The sequence below is a fragment of the Cavia porcellus genome, unplaced genomic scaffold, assembly GCF_034190915.1.
Source record: "Cavia porcellus strain 051 isolate PalLab524CR breed Dunkin Hartley unplaced genomic scaffold, mCavPor4.1 scaffold_10, whole genome shotgun sequence".
NCBI lineage: Eukaryota > Metazoa > Chordata > Mammalia > Rodentia > Caviidae > Cavia > Cavia porcellus.
This window is the reverse complement of record NW_026947493.1, coordinates 54,451,221-54,468,461: the sequence shown is the minus strand read 5'-3', so window position 1 is coordinate 54,468,461 and position 17,241 is coordinate 54,451,221. Positions and strand designations below refer to the sequence as shown.

At 33.1% G+C, this 17,241-nt stretch overlaps 1 protein-coding gene across 1 annotated transcript in view; it reads right to left on the bottom strand.

Annotated features, from left to right (window-relative positions):
• Positions 1–257: 257 nt before the first annotated feature.
• LOC106025858 (histone H3.v1-like) overlaps positions 258–17,241 on the bottom strand; it is a 311,126-nt gene continuing 294,142 nt past the window's right edge. Inside the window, exon 6 of the transcript XR_010050194.1 lies at positions 258–793. The gene's annotated coding sequence lies outside the window, so the exon portion shown is untranslated. The remainder of the gene's footprint in view (positions 794–17,241) is intronic.

The window sequence follows — 17,241 nt, the reverse complement described above, 5'->3', positions numbered from 1 at the left end:
TCTTGGGATGAAAGAATTTATCTCCCTCTGTTTGGGGCTCCCCACTCTGTATTATGTTGAATTGTAAGTTGACTATCTCAGGGAGCCTCTGTAGCCAGTTGTTATCTATCCACCATCTTTACTCCTCCCCCCTCCTTCTTTTTTCTATGACTTTTTATAAGTCATAATCATATGACTATGACTTATAGTCATCTCTATATATTCTTGAATTTATATCTATAAATTCAACAATTGTGCATCAAAGTATTTGAAGAAGTTTCATCTGTATTGAACATTATATAATTTTTCTCATTATTCCTTATATAACTATATATGTATAAATATATATTATTTATATTTTATCATTTAACCTAGAAATTATTTAATATATATATAATAGATATCTTAGTTACCATCAACATTGCTGAGACAAAATACTCAACATCCAAGTTTAAAGGGGAAAAGGTTTATTCAGTCTATAGTTTATAGAGTCCATAACCAGCTCCAAGGTAGGGTGGAACATGGCAGAGGAACAACAGTTCATGATGGCATAAGACAGAAAAAGTAATGAGGGAGAGAGAGAGAGAGAGAGAGAGAGAGGGCTGCCTGTCTACTGCATGAGGCTTTGAGGGTACATCCAGATACAAACAATAACATTTCATTCCTGGAGCTCAAGGACTCATTTCTTCTTCCATGCAGAAGCCATTTATTCCACTTCTAAGAGTTGCTGATGTCCTAACAGTTTCACCATTGCTGAAAAGTCCAAGTTCCAAGTATCCTCTGAGATTTAAGGGAAACAGTTGGCGGTCAACCCCTGTACAAATAAAAAGAAGGACAATTCCAACATTCAAAGGCAGCAGATAGATGTTTCCATTCCAAAAGTTACAAACAGGAGAATATAAAGGAATGGGACCTAAGAAAACTTCAAATCCAGCAGGACAAATATTAAGTCCTATAGTTCCATGTGCAGCATCTAAGGCAACCTACGATAGTATGTGAATTCCAAATAGCTTAGGTGGCTTCGCCCTGTGGAACTGATGCTGGTTGTAGCTCCCATGAGATTTCTTTGTGGCCTGCTCTGCTCTTTCATTGTAGTTGTCCTCAAACAATCCATATCCCCGGCTTCTAAAACCTTCTGGCATCCTCACTGCACCTTTGGCTTCGCACTCACAACTTCATGTACTGCTGTCTCAGTGGCATACTAGCAGACCTCCAGAAAGTTGAGTGGAAGCATTACTAACCCTAAAGAGAAGCATAACTCTTCTCTTCTGTATGTGCCTATCTATATACAGCACTATGTGGATGATGCAAAGGTCTGTTACCAGCTGAATCAGCAGCCAGACTTTTTTCTTGATTGTAGGTGTGTAGTGCCCGGATCACTGAGCACTCTGAATCCAATTCTGAGGAACAAATTCTCTGTGCTGCTGCTCTTTTGGAACATGGTGCAGCAATCATAACTCTGGAACATGCTGAAGCCTCTATCATTCTGGAACATGGTGCTCTGTGGCTTTCTTTTCAAAGCAAAGCCTTTCACTTTTGTAATTTTGAGGCTGTAGAGTAGAGACTTGTGATACCCTCAGGCTATCTTTTATGTTTTATTCCCTTTCAATAATCAAGTTCTACTCTGCCCTCTATCTTATAGTCCACAGCTTTACTGAAGCTTCTTTTCTGGACAAACTCATGTTTTAAATCATTCTGATGGTTTCTTTGCTCTTAATTCTCAACATAGACCTGGATAAATCTCCAATAGCAGTTGTGCCATAACATCAACATGAGACTGCTCTGAACTTTCTTTTATAAGATTGATTAGTCTGCTACCCTAAACTGTAGTCTCAGGTAAAATCTCTGTACACGAAAATGCAGAAACACTCTCATCCAAGGCATATTGCACATTGTTACCAGTCAGAGTAGTTCTTCCTCAGCAAAAACCTCTCAAGTCTGGCTTTTGCTAGTGGGATTTTTATGAACCTTCTGGTCTTCTGAACTCTTTATTAGAATCCCCCATACAGTACAGAATAAGGTGTTCTAGCTGTCATTATTCAGTCAGCATCACCAAACCTTTCCAAACTCTTCCCACAAATCATTTCCAAAAGCTCCTAAACCGCATGAGCAGGTTTAGTCACAGCAACCACACCACTTCTCGTACCAAATCCTGTCTCTGTTACTTTTCTCTGGTTTCTGCTTGCTATACTTCTTTCAATTGCTTTAGGTACATATCCAAGGTTGCTTAGTTGTATAGTGATTCTTTTTTCTAAAATGATTGTACTACTTTATTTTCCAACAAACAATATTTAAATGTTACCTTTTCTCTACATCCTTGTCAAAACTTGCCATTTTTCTTTCCTATGAGTCATATTAACAAGTGTGAAGTAGTATCACATTCCAGACTTACTATGAATGTTGGACTCTAGTACAGGGTAACAAGAATGGAACTTGATCTAGACAGCATGATGGTCAAGTTGCTAAATTTTATTTATAGAATTATTAAAGTGCTTTTGTGACAGCAATAAATTTAAGAAGAATAATACAAAGTAGACATAATAAAAAGAGGCATTTGCACATAAAATTTTGTGGATAAAATGACATAATTCTGGGAACAATGAAGCTGATAAGCTTTATCAATTGATTGAATGAAAGAATGAAAATAATGAGTGAAATGTTGCTTAAGTATCTGGATGTTTGATACCATTCAGTGACAGCAATAAGATGTGGAAAAATGTGCTTTGAGAGAAAGCATAACTTAAGTTTTAGGATATTAATTTTCTTGTTCTTGACCTTATCAAATGGCATGTTTAAATGCAGTTGGATAAACTATGAACATAAATATATGAGAATCACAAGGGAAAGTTGAGCTCTTAGAAATTGCTGAGACTATTTATAAAAGTATAGAGAGTGCAAAAGTTTCCCTATAATAATTGCAATCATTATGTACCATAAATATGTATTAATAAAATAGTATGGAGAACAAGAGGAATTAGGCCAAAATTTAGGACATACTTATATTTATGATATATTTTAAAAAAGCAATTTTGTAATGAAAAAAATGAGGAAAAATGGTCTGTGAAAGAAAGTATTCAGAAAGAAAGGAAAGAAACAACTAAGAAATTGGTAGGTAAAATAGTTTGAGAAAGAAAGACTGCTGTGGTGTCAGCAAAGTTTAACTCATAACTCAAGCAAGCTAATATCTTCTGATTAGGTGGTAATCACTTTTTCATATAAAAATTTCTATCCATGAAAAAGAAATTTCAGTCCAAAAAGTAGAGACCAGAGATTATAATTGGGGTAGTAGAGAGTTCTGAAGTAAAACACTTTGAGTTTTCATAGGAATATTCAAGTGAATATGAGCAAATAACTACACTATCCATTCAGACGCTTGTAATGTTAAGTGCTCCCACTTGGACACTAATCTGTTGGTATTTCCTTTTGTAATGTATATTTCTTTCTAGTAGATTATTTTTTAAATTTAGTACAGACATATTTATAAAATGTTTTGTGTCAAAATTTTGAGTAAGTTTCTATTCAAGAGAAATTTGAAGTCACACAAATAATGAGAAAATATCTGTTAAAGTAATGTGACAGCTCCTTTTATTAGACTAACCTTTCTTTAGTTGAATAATCTTTTGATGAATTCATTCATTCAAATCACAAATCTTTAGTGATCAACTATTGTGTACCAAGCACTGGCTTCTGGAAAACCAATTAGATAAGAATCATGTCTCTGGGAAGCTTACATTCTGATATGGAAAAATACATAAACAATGAGTACAAAATATAAGCAAATTATGCATTACCTTCAAAGATAACAAACGAAGTTGGGAAAACAGAAGTGAAGAAACCCTCGATTGTCAAAGACAGGATGTAAAGAGAATGTTATCTGTAGGCTAGGTATTTGTTAGACGCTATACCTCGACTTCAATTTACAGGTGAAGATGCACAAATAAATACATCACTGGCATTTGCTGTGTGACAACCAAGCTATACTACGGAAACAGAATAGAAGAGGGACTAACCTAAGGTAAAACAAGTTCAAGTTAATGAAGACTGTGTAAAAAATTGCACCCAATCTCAGCTTTAAAGATAAGCAAAATACAGGCAGGCACTTGGAAATATAAAAATATCTCAGGATTCCAGGTGGCCCAGACTTTCAGCACCTCTTCATTCTATAGGAAGTGGCAGTTACATGACCCTCACAAGTCAAGATTCTCAATTTATACAACAGAAAGTCAATTTTAGCTGTTGCAAAACACATCAATCCTTCTTTAATCAACAAATGAGATTATCTTCTCTCCAGACAAGAAATTGATTGCAGTGGGGCAATTGCCAAAATATTTCTGAAAACATCAATTTTTTGAACCTAATTAATGTGTCATGTTTTCATCCTTCTAAACTAGATCTTCTGAAAGTGAGGAACCTTGGCTATGCTAACAATGATCTCTCAGAGATGCCATTATTGTGATAGCATTCTAATATTAGAAAATTAATGTGAGCAATATGTAGTGAGCAAAGCTGCTTCAGACACTATTTTATTACCTGACACTTCTTAAATAGGAACCTAACACAATAGATTGCCACATTAATTTATTGCCAGTAAATGGAATATTTAATTGACTTTTACAATTTTTTCTACTTTTAAACACTTCATATCTACTTGGTCACCAATTCATGTTAATTTTGCTTTTCCCTCCTGTCCATTCCCATTCTTGCAGTTCAAGAGTAGACTCCGGTAACTTTCTGCTGAACAACTTCAGTCTACTAAAATTGTGCTCTTGGCCTTTTTGCCCCAGTCTAGCTTATTCAAATTCCTCTTCTTTTTTGATGTCACAGAGAAATGTGCAAAATGAAAACCCAGTAAGCAAAGCCATAATTCTGCTTAGAACATATTAGTGGCTCCTTGTTGCCTACAGGAGGAAGTTCTACTTCATTACATGACCAAGAAGATAGTCTAGGAGCTGACATTGTCTTCCCCAATTTATCTGAAGCTTTTAGCTGCCCCAAACTTATCCTCAATTAACTCTTCCACTGGGATTATGCACCAGTACTGCTATGGAATTTAAACACAAACACAGACACGCATTCCTGAACTCACACAGTCCGTAGACTCTGCAGACTCTTAAGTAATGAAAATAGGCTCACACATAAACACTTCTTTTAATTTCTTTGTTAGATAGATTACTATGTATTTCATCTTTTGGATGTTATCATGAAGAATGTGATTTCCCTAATTTCTCTCTCAGTTTGTTTGTTACTTGTGTCCAGGAATGCTATTAATTCTTTTCTTTTCTTTTCTTCTTTCTTTCTTTCTTTTTTCTTTCTTTCTTTCTCTCTTTCTTTTTTTTTTGTACTGGGAATTGAACTCGGGAATGTGCACTTGCCAAGCAGGTGCTTGTGCCACTGAGCTTTATCTCCGGCTGATTTTTGAGTGTTGACTTTGTATCCAACTATGCTACTGAATTTACTTATGAAATCTAGAAATATTTCGGAAGAGTTTTTGAGGCCTTCTATGTAGAGTATCACATATAATAATAATTTAACTTCTTCCTTCCTTATCATTATTTCTCTCTCATCTAATTTCTCTGGATGATGTTTCCAGAAATATACTGAAAAGGAGTGGTGATAGTGGACATCCTTGTCATATTCCTCAGTTTAGAGGGAAAGCTCTCAGTACTTATCTATATAGCATGATGTGGACCGTTACTTTGTCATTGAAGGCTTTTGTCAGATTGAGAGGCAATGACCATCTATTCCAATTTTCTGTATCATGAATAAATGTTGTGCTTTTTCAAAAGCATTTTCTGCATCTATTGAGACAGTCATGTGATTTTTGTTTGTGGATCTGTTGATGTGGTGTATTACGTTAACTGATTTGTGTATGTTAAACCATCCTTGCATTTCTGGAATGAATCCCACTTGATTATGATGTGTACTCTTCTTGATGATTTGCTGCATTATGTTTGATAGCATTTTATTGAGAATTTTTTGCATCCATGTTCATTAGGGGGATTGGCTCATAGTTCTCCTTTTTCATTAGGACTTTCTCTGGTTTTGGTCTCAGGAAAATACTTGTCTCCAAGAATGAGTTGGGGAGAGCTGCTTCCTTTTCAATTTCACTAAAGAGTTGGAGGAATATTGGTGTTAAATCTTCTCTAAGTTTCTTGTAGAATTCAGCTGTGAAGCCATCAGCACTAGGGTTTTTTTTGATTAGTAAAATTTTAATTACATTTTCAATTTCATTATCTGATATTGGTTTATTCAGAATTTTTATGTCTTCTTGATTCAGCCTTGATAATTCATGCATTTATGGGGATTGGTCCATTTCTTCTGTTTTCCATCCCATATGAGTAAAGATTTTCAAAATAGGTATTGATCTTTTGAATTTCCACAGGATCTATAATACTTTCATCCTTTTCATTCCTCATTGAATGAATTTCACCCTTTACTTTCCTTATTTGCTAAGGTTGGTTCAGGATTTATCAATTTTATTTATCCTTTCAAAGAGCCAATTTTTGTTTTCTGAGTCTCAATCACATTAGTTTCTATCCTGATCTTTATAACTTCCTGACTTAAATTTTGAAGACATAAGGGTAGGCAGAGCATTCATGAACAAAACTCAAAGTACACAGGAAGTTCTGCAAACAGTCAACAACTGGAATCTCATTTTATTAAAAAGATTTTGCACATCAAAAGAAATCCCCAATAGAGTGAAAAGGAAACCCACAGAGTGGGTAAGATTTTATCCAATTGCCTCATACACAAAGAACTTTTGTTTAAAGCATACAAAGAATTGAAATAAAAACAGACTCTTCAGATTCAAAGACCCAATCTTAAAATAGGCATGTGAGTTGAATATACACGTCTTAGAAGATGAAATACAAATTGGCAAATAAATATATGAAAAAATGCAAATTGAAACAACATTGAGATTCCATCTCACCCCAGAAATAAGTAACAGCTACCTCAAGAAATCAACCAATAATAAATGTGGTGGGGCCATGGGTCAAAAGGAACCCTTCTCTACTGTTGGTCGGAATATAGTCTGGTGTAACCACTATAGAAATCAGTGTGGACATTCCTCAAAACAAACAAACAAACAAACAAATAAAACAAAGAACTAAGGTTAGAGATTCCATTTGATTCAGTTTTCTATTTTAAAAACTATACCACAGTGATAAATATGTACCCACGTTTATAGTAGCACAATTTGTAATAGGTAAATCTTGAAAACAACCCAAAACTCCATTAACCCAGGAATAGATTACAAAGGATGTGGTATTTTTGTACAATGGAGTACTCTTTAGCTATAAATAATGACAAATGCAAGGCTTTGTTAGGCAATTTGATGCAACTAGAGACCATTATCATAAGTGAAATAAATCAGATATGTGTGTGTAAATACCATATTGTCTCCCTAGGGTAAGAAACTGAAAGAGTAAATAAGATCCAAAATGTATATAGATACTGTGAATGAGAAAGAAAAGATTAAAAGGGAAGAACAACTGGATGGGGGAAAGCAGAAAATAGGAAAGGGAAAAGAAAAAAAAATCTATCTCTCTCTCTCTCTCTCTCTCTCTCTATATATATATATATATATATATATATATTAATTGGAGTGGTTTTATTCTGGGCTGTTTTATATTATTGTCTGTGATGATATGAGCAGCTATTTTGAAGAAAACAAGGCATCATAATAGCTAGTGATGATTTAATATCATCTTGTTTTGAAGTCCCACCAATCTGTTGTTCTTCTGTCCCCATTGGTTTTAGCATGTTGCATCTTATTGGAATTTATTATATGTGATAGTATAAACAAAATTTTTTATAGGCAAAGAGATAATATAGAAACAATTGATCATTTTCTGTTAGATTGTTCTAAATATCCTGTAATATTTTCATCCTCTAGAATGGTTTCACACTGTGTTGATATGTTTGATGCTATGAATACGAAGTTATACTCAGATATTTCAAGGAAAGAGACACTATAGTAACTGCTATTAAGTCGGGTTATCTTATAGTGAAACACTATGTTGCTTAAATTGTTCTGTTCTGACCTGTATTGTTATGTTGTTATGTCCTCTTTTATATCTATCTTCCCCTTTTTAAAAATTTATTTATTTTTATTATTTTTTTAAATAAGGGAAAAAATTTAAAAATTAGCAGCATGCATTATAGTAATTTGTTTAATTTCCTATTAGCTTGATTTGAAGCCCTGTATCGCTCTCACCATCTTGTTTTGACTGATTTTACTCTATTCTGTTCTGTTTGATAGCATCGGTTGAGGGTATACGCAACTACTTTGAAGGCAATAAGATTCACTATGATTCCCATTCTGGTTTGACTGTTATCTTCTTTTGAAGTCCTGTAATGTCTCCAATGTTTTAGTTTTATTGGTTTTTTTCTGTACTGTTTTGTTCAATTTTATTATACCTGATGATATAGGCAATTCATTTAATATAGCAAGAGGCATTATGGTAACCATTGTTGATCACCTTGTATTCTGTTTTTACATCATGTCCATCCTTTGTTATGACTGACTGCTTTGTTATGTCACATTTGGTTTTATTCTCTTCCAAAAAAATGTAATAAGAACTGCGGGAGTAATAAAGCCCAAAATGTGTAAATGTTATTGTAAAAAAGAGAGGAAAAGAAAGTGCTCTAAAGTATACAACTGCAAGTGTGTTTAGGTGTGTAAGATAGATGACCAAATTACTAAGTTTTTGTTGGATCATTGAACACAACCATTTGCAGTATCAATGTTTGAATGTACACTCTGTATGCTTTAATTTTGTAACCTGAACAACTATTTCTAAAATGACAATATGTCATCTATTAACTAGTGATTTCTTACTGTTTATTTTTTTTTGAAATTCTGTATTACTTGTACCCTTTTACTGTTTTGTTTTTTCTTTAAATAAAATTTTTTTAAAAAAGAAATAATCAGTAAATTCAGTAATGTAGCTGGATACAAAGTCAACACTCAAAAATCAATAGAATTCCTCCACACTAACAAAAAAATCACTGAGAGAGAAATAAGATAAGCTACACCCTTCATAATACCATCCATAAAATGAAATACTTAGGAATCACTCTAACAAAAGAAGCAAAACATCTAATCAGGGAAAATTATAATACCCTGAAAAAGAAATCGACAAGGACCTCAGGAAATGGAAAAAACAACTCTTGTTCATGGATGGGAAGAACAAACATTGTAAAAATGGCCATTCTCCCAAAATTGTTATACAGATTTAATCCAATCCCAATCAAAATACCACTAGCATACCTCATAGATCTAGAGAAATCACTCCTAAAATTCATCTGGAACCAGAAGAGACCTAGAATAGCAAAGGCAGTTCTAAGCAACAAAGGCAAGGCAGGAAGCATCACAATCCCTGATTTGAAGTTATGCTAAAAGGCTACTGTAATAAAATCAACATGGTACTGGAATAAAAACAGACCTGAAGATCAATGGACTGGATTAGAAGATACAACTACAACCAGAAACACATTCAGCCTTCTTATCTTTGATAAAGGGGCCAAACACATTCACTGGAAGAAAGATAGTCTCTTTAAGAAATGGTGCTAGAAAAACTGGCTCTCCATATGCTGAAAACTAAAACTAGACCCATGCCTAACCCTTGTACTAAACTACAGTCTAAATGGATCAAAGACATAAACATTAAAATAGAAACACTAAATCTATTGGAAGACAAAGTAGGTAGCAACTTTGAAGACATAGGGTTAGGTAGAGAATTCTTGAATAGAAATCATACTGCATGGGAAATACTTTCCAGAATCAATAACTGGAATCACATCTTATTAAAGAGTTTTACATGTCTAAAGAAATCTCCAGCATAGTGAAAATAAAACCAACAAATTGGGGGGAAAATCTTAGTGCACTGCCCCTGAGACAAAGGACTGCTGTCTAGAATACACAAAGAATTAAAAAAAAATCAGACCCCTGAAATTCAAAGGCCCAGTCCAAAAATGGGCATGTGAGATGAATACAGAGTTCTCAGATGAAGAAATACAAATGGCAAATAAATACATGAAAAAAATTTTCAGCATCATTAGTCATTGGAGAAATGAAAATTAAAACCACACTGAGATTTTATCTCACCCCAGAAAGAATGGCCAGGATAAAGAAAACTACCAACAACACATGCTTCAGAGGAAAAAGGAACTCTCCTGCACTGTTGGCGTGAGTGCAGACTGGTGCAACCACTGTGGAGGTCAGTCTGGAGAGTCGTCAGAATGCTGGGATTGGAAGTCCCACTTGACCCAGCTATCCCACTTCTGGGCATATTCCCAGAAGAACTGAAAACATCATACCACAGTGATAGATGTTCACCCATGTTTATAGCAGCACAATTTGTAATATCCAGATCTTAGAAACAATCTAAGTGCCCATCAATTGAGGACTGGATTAAAAAATGTGGTTTTTATACAACAGAGTACTACTCACCTATAAAGAATGATCACATTGAGATATTTATAAATAAATGGATGTAACTTGAGACCATTCTCATAAGTGAAATAAACTCACATGTGTAAATACCATTTGTCTCCCTAGTGTAAGAAATGGTAAGACTACATAAGATATTATGGTAATCATCGTTCCCCATTATATTGCTTTGAAGTTTTACATGTTCATTCATTGGTTGGAATGGTTTTATTCTACTTTGTTTGATTTTATTATGTGTGATGGTATGAACAGCTACTTTGAAGAAAACAAGACATTATGGCAGCCATTGCTGATTTAATATCATCTTGCTGTGAAGTCCTACCATGCTTTTGTTCTTCTGTTTCCATTGGTTCTATCATGCTGTGTCTTATTGAATTTTAATATGTGTGAGACTATAAACAAATTTTTTTAAGAAAAATGAGATATTATAGTAGCCATTGTTCATTTTCTGTTATATGGTTTTGAATGTCCTTTAATACTTTCATTCTTTGAATGGTTTTAGATTACTTTGCTATATTTGCTATTATTGTATGTGAACATATGCTCAACTATTTCAAAGAAAACAGACATTATGGTAGCTCCTATTAATATCTGGTTGTCTTGTTGTGAAGTACTGTGTTGCTTGCGTTAGTCTATTATGATTTGCTTTGTTCTGTTCTCTTTTGTTTTATTCACTTTAAAATAAAAGATATGTAAGACAATTACACTCCTAATTTCTATTAGTTAACTGAAAAGTACTGTTTGTGCTTATAGTGTTTGATTAATTATTCATTTCTATATCTTATAATGTGAGAAATTACTTTGAACATTATGATTGCAATGTATTAACCTTTGCTAATCTTGTTAGCTTGTTTTGAAATTCTGTATCATTGTTTTTGTTTTTCTCTTTAAAATAAATAAATAAATAAATAAACACAATCAACCTAATTTTAGTTTGTGTTACCTAGTGTAGAAATTGCTGAATGTTTCTTTTTATAATTTTAGAGCTAAACTCTGTTATCTTGGGTTTTTACAACAGCCAAATAACATCCTCTAATTCCGTGTTTTTTTCAATTAAGTTAACCTCTTTAAACAATTATCACGTTCTGTTTATTCTACCCCTAAAATAGAACTATATAGCCATCTTCTTTAAGACCATCTCTTCTGTTAGCTACATAGAATAAGTCACAATATTTACTTATGATACTTAATCCGAAATATAATAAAATATTCTGCATAGTAGGCAGAGTCATCTTTTTAAAATTACAAGTCAAATCTAATAATCCGTTTTCTGGAAACCTTCCAGAAAGGGGCACAGCAGGTGTGCCCCAAATCCTCATGTGTTCAGAGGTGGAGTTTTGTGGATCATGGGAGTGTGATGCTAATGAGTGGGTTAGTCCACTGATGAGTTTACAGCTTAATGTGATACTGGGGCATGAAGCCTAGTGGAGGAGTTGGGTTACTGGGGTCATGGCATGGAAGGATTTCTCTTCCTTCCTCCTCTCTTGATCTGCCATGCCATGAGAAATCTTCCTATGAAATGTCCCCTTTCAAGCCACCCTGCCTTGGAGGCAGCTGGCAAGGGACTAAAACCTTAATGGACTTTGAGCCAAAATTAACCTTTTTTTCTTACACTTGTGGATGTTATGTACTTGCCTCAGCAACAAGAAAGTAATTAAGACATTATAAAGTATCTTTGAAAATCAACATTTCATAAAGACATAGAGAAATAATATTTTCCTAATTAGGCAGTTTATAAAATGAGTCTTTTAAATTGATTTAATCACAACCATCCCACTAGTGCTCTTACTTTGAAAAAGAGATGAAGAAAAGTAACATTTTTATCAGATCCTCAACTTCTGGCCTTTTTGGCACTCATATTGGTCTAAAAAGTTTCCAAGGAATTATTTTGGCAAATATCAATTTAATTAATTGTCTTTAGTGAAAGTCACATGGCTGAAACTTTAGCCAACACTTGACACGCCACGCACTATTTAAGACAACTTTATAAACAACAACAGTAGTAAAGGATGGATTATAATTTATTGTCAGGAGTTAGTTAATTTTAATTCCAAGAATTTACTTACTGTCATATAAAAATACTTTTATTAAAGAAAAATGGCTTGTAATAGGTCAATTTTTTTCAAATGACCATCTCATTTCACATTATATTTAAAATAAAATTTAAATTAATTGAAATTTAATTAAAATTTAAATATATTTAAATTATATTTAAAATAAAATATTCTTCCAGTACCAATAAAAGCAGATTACTGAAGACAAAGCAATATTATATTAGTATTGTGTGAGTATTTCTATTATTTTTATACCAAGTAACATATTACACAATAGCTATTCTGGATTACTAAAAATGTACTAAAATTGAATACTGTATGAATTATAATTATTGAGATAAAATGTGTCCAGCTTTAAAATTTCAGCACAGTCTTGAGTTCAAGATTTTATTCTATGGACAATGGGAAGTCATTGGGGATGATTAAACAGAAGGGCAGTTATAATCTGATTTATACTTTGGAAGGTTGTACAATTGATGCTGATATGTACAAAGATAGGTTAGAGGGGAAGAAGAGTGGTACCAAGAAAAACAATATGAGTGAATCTACTTTGATTTGAACAACTTGGAATCGATAGTTGATCTAAATAATCAAGAGAAGACAGCGAGTATCTGGGGAAGTGGCAAATTGCTAAGTTTATTGACATGACATTTAATCAGCTCCAGCCAGCTGTCTTACAGATATATAGATCTAATCTCCAGTGTTGCCATATTTTTGAAATTCAAGAGAGAGATGTAAAATTTTTTAACTTTCAGATCTTGGCAACCAATTCAGAAAATCATTTTTTAAAATATTTGAAGGGCTTAAGACATGAAAAGAACAGATCTAGACTGATTTAAAGCTATGTTTTAGTATGCTTAGAGTTCAATGTATACTTTTAGGAGTCTGCTTCTCTTCCTGTATCAAAGGAAGATTGAAACCTATTTTGTGGAATTGTTTTCAGAGATGCAGTTTTGTTACTGAGTGTCCATTGTCAATATCATGGTTCTTCTCTCAGTTATACACTTCTGTCTTGCTACGGGATGTGCATGGTTTCAGGTTACTGTTATCTCCGTGCTCTGTATTACTTGATTGTCTGATCTATATGGAGTATTGGATATATAATAATCTCCCAAACACCTAATATGAACTGGATAATAGGCACAGAGATGAAACAGAATGTATACCACTTTTTATTTTCATTACTTTCCATTCTTTCCTATAGGGTTGAAGCTGAGGCATTAGAATACAAAAATCAGTAACTTACACCAGCAAACTATACAATGTTCACAAATAATCTCCTTTTCTGTGATTAAGTCTCTTGGTCAAAATTATTTGGCTAATTAGCCACCTTCCTGTTTTTCAAACATGTATAACTCATCCTCAGCTTTGAGCACAGCATTTACTGTTCCCTTGCCTAAACCGCCCTTCTCCAAAATGTTTTTGTGACTTATTTTGCTGTATTCAAATGGCTGCTTATCTATCATCTCTTACAGAGGATATTTCATAAGTCCCTCATTGAATACAATAGTTACTTATATAACTTCATCTGTTTCTTTTTCATATATATCACATTCAGAAATAATACTGTTGTTTGTGTAATCATTGTTTTTCTCAATGAAATTTTCCTAAATATAACGACCTCATGTATCTTTATTCCTGATCGATTTGGGCAAATATATGTAGAACTGCATTTATAGTTAATGCAATCATCATGGATAAGACTTAAAACCAATAGAATTTATATTACTTTAGCAATCACTCATGTTTAAAAGCATCTAACATATAAAGTAAGAATAATTTAGAAAGATTAAAGATAAATATAAACTCATCAACCTTTATGTTCTTGTGATTCTATCACAAATTTACCTTAAAAACACAAAACACTCTTATAGAGAAAAACAGTAGACAGGGACAGAGGTACACTTAGTTGATAAAATAAAAGAAAATAAGCAGTTTTGTTCAAACTTCTTTGGCATTAGAGGAAGAACCTTTCTTTATGCTTTAAAAAATAATGTGATCAATTTTCTGGCCAACAATTTGGAAACTTTTTTAAAGTAAATTAAATGATATGTTCTGTTCAACTGTCTTCCAGATGAGCAAAATGAAAACTTTAGAATTTTAAAGTTATGAAGTACATTTAAAACATAATTATAAATATTAAAAAACTTATTTTTCTATCCCCCAAAGTCAATCTGAACATTTTCCTCAAATTTAGAGAAGTATGGTCCCAGTATATTAGGGGCCAACCTTTGAGGTAGCTGCAGTTAGGATTAAGAAGCTGAATGTGGATGATGTCTTTCAGGACACATCATCCAGAACATATTAATTCAAAGCTTTTTTTTTCAAAAGTTTCTGTTTTCTGTTCCTAGTGCTAGCAAAGATTTAGTCTAAGAAGATATCTTAGTTTCATATTTCTTTTTCTTTTTTTTTTCTTTGTGGCCATAGTTATCTAACTGAAAGATTCATGTGTAGTAGGCAAGTACTTTATTATGCTGAGCCGCATTTCCAGTCCAAACGATAACCTACTTGTGTTTCATGAGTACACATCACCTTAACTCCTACTGCTGTGTGTGTACATATATAGATATTTCATCATTTTTCAAAGTCTATTTGGTTACAAAGAGCCATACACCATTGAATGTTCTTCAAAATCTTTCCAGAATTCATTTATTAAGAATGTCATCTTGAATGTTAAATAATAAATAATTTTAATTTGATACTTTGTCATATATTTACTCATCAGCTTGTTTATGGGATCTAAGGGGAAATGGCAGAGAGAAATATAAGGTTTTTGAAGAAAAGACTCATTTTGGTTTTTTAATTGGCATGTAAATAAATAGTACCAAGAAGCAAGAGGTGAGAAGAGGAAAGCAACATAATAGATTCATCCAGCTACATTATTCTGTTGTAGACATTTAAGAATGCATTTTTTAAAATACCTCAAATTCTAATCAAATAGCAGGTGATATCTGTGAAACTGATTCTTATTGCTCGTAGTGGAACCTAATTTCGGTGCTGATGCTAACCAAGAAGCCTGCTGACACAAATTGTCTTGGAGAATTTTATTATATTTTGTTTTTAATTTTGTCTAATTTTATTTAGACTTTGACTTTTAGTTTTCATTGGCCTTTCACTGTAAATTGCAAGAGTGGAGCAGCACAGCAGGGTTCTGACTTTCAGTGAGATTTTGAAGACTATAATCTGAGCCATTATTACACTGAGCTAAGAACATATAGTGTCTTGATTATAATATTCACTGAATTCAAGTCTGGTTCCACAATCAATAATCATGGCTCCAAGTCATAATCGCAACCTACTTCATGGAACATTCTTTACCTTTTCTAAATTTTTCCTCTAATATTCTAGAAATAAAGATCTACTATTAGCATAATTTTAGGCGAACTTCAGTTTCTGAAGTTTGAGTTTCTGAAACAAGAGTTTCTTTTGCTTTCCATTGTCACTCAAGATTACTTCACCTTCTGTTGGAAATGTTGCAGAATTGTGCATCACATCTATTAAATTTTTCTTGGCTAAATTTTACTATTTTAAAAAATCAATTTGGAAATTGCATATAGACTACAATCAGCGAAAAGTTCCCAAACTCTAATACAATAGGTCTCTGTTTTCTGATTTTCTCTGTCCATATCTACATTTTAAAATTTCTAATTTATCTTTATTTGTATCATTTTGTATACTTTTTACTGGATGCCATGACTTTTGGGATTAACTATGTTGTTCAGGAAAATTCAATAACATTTACAATTGATGTTTTGATAGAATTTAATAAAATTACTAAAACTTGACAAAATGAAAAAAATGTAATCAATAAAGGTAGTACATTTAAAAGACTATTTTTCTTCCCTACAGTTCTGAAAGATGCAAATACTCTGAAGCATAGTTCTTCAGATGATAACCCTTATGCTCTTTACTTATTGCCAGCATCTACAAAGTTACAGGTTACTCTCTCATCCCTGGAGATTTAAAAATCTGATTTATTATCCCTTCCCATGATCTCTTCATCAATGTTTGTGACTTAAATTTCTATGTGGATGGTTAATTTAACATCTTCCTCTTTCACTGTCTTGATTTTCACACCTGCTCAGTTTTATCCTCTCCACTGGACCCCGTTTTTGATGGTGGTACCCTATACTTTTCACCTATAATATTGCAGGACTTTAAAAACATCTTTTAAAATATGCCATTATTTAAACATACTACCTAATATATTTCCATTTGTTTTTTAATAACTCTACACCAAAAATTGTATTTTTTCTTGGCTACTTGTCTTGATGATGTAGCTCTTTCAATACTGATTAATAATCTCAGAACTTCTTTTCCTTCTTTATCTGCCATGGTCAAAAATTATCAAGAAAAATACTCCATGTAACTTGCTCTTTGTTTTCTCCACTGTGAAAGCATGTGAGAAATACTCCAGATGTTTTAACAGAGTACTTACTGCCTGCCCACATCACAGGAGTAAAACATTATTCATGGAAAATTTTACATTGGTGCTAACAATTCAATTTGAATTTCTAGTCTCAAAGCTCAACAAGGCAAACTTCATCTTCTGGATGTTCTGATTACTTGGTCTCCTTGTGAAACCTTTCACTATTTAATCATAAGAGAAATAGTGTAGCTATGTAATGTGAATGAGAAAATTTCTCCTCTGCTCATCAGTGAAACTCCACCCATCTGAACCTAATCCATTTTTTTGCCTTCTCTCCTGTGAAAATATAAGAAGTGCTTGCTTCTGTCAGATGGAAAGCCTTT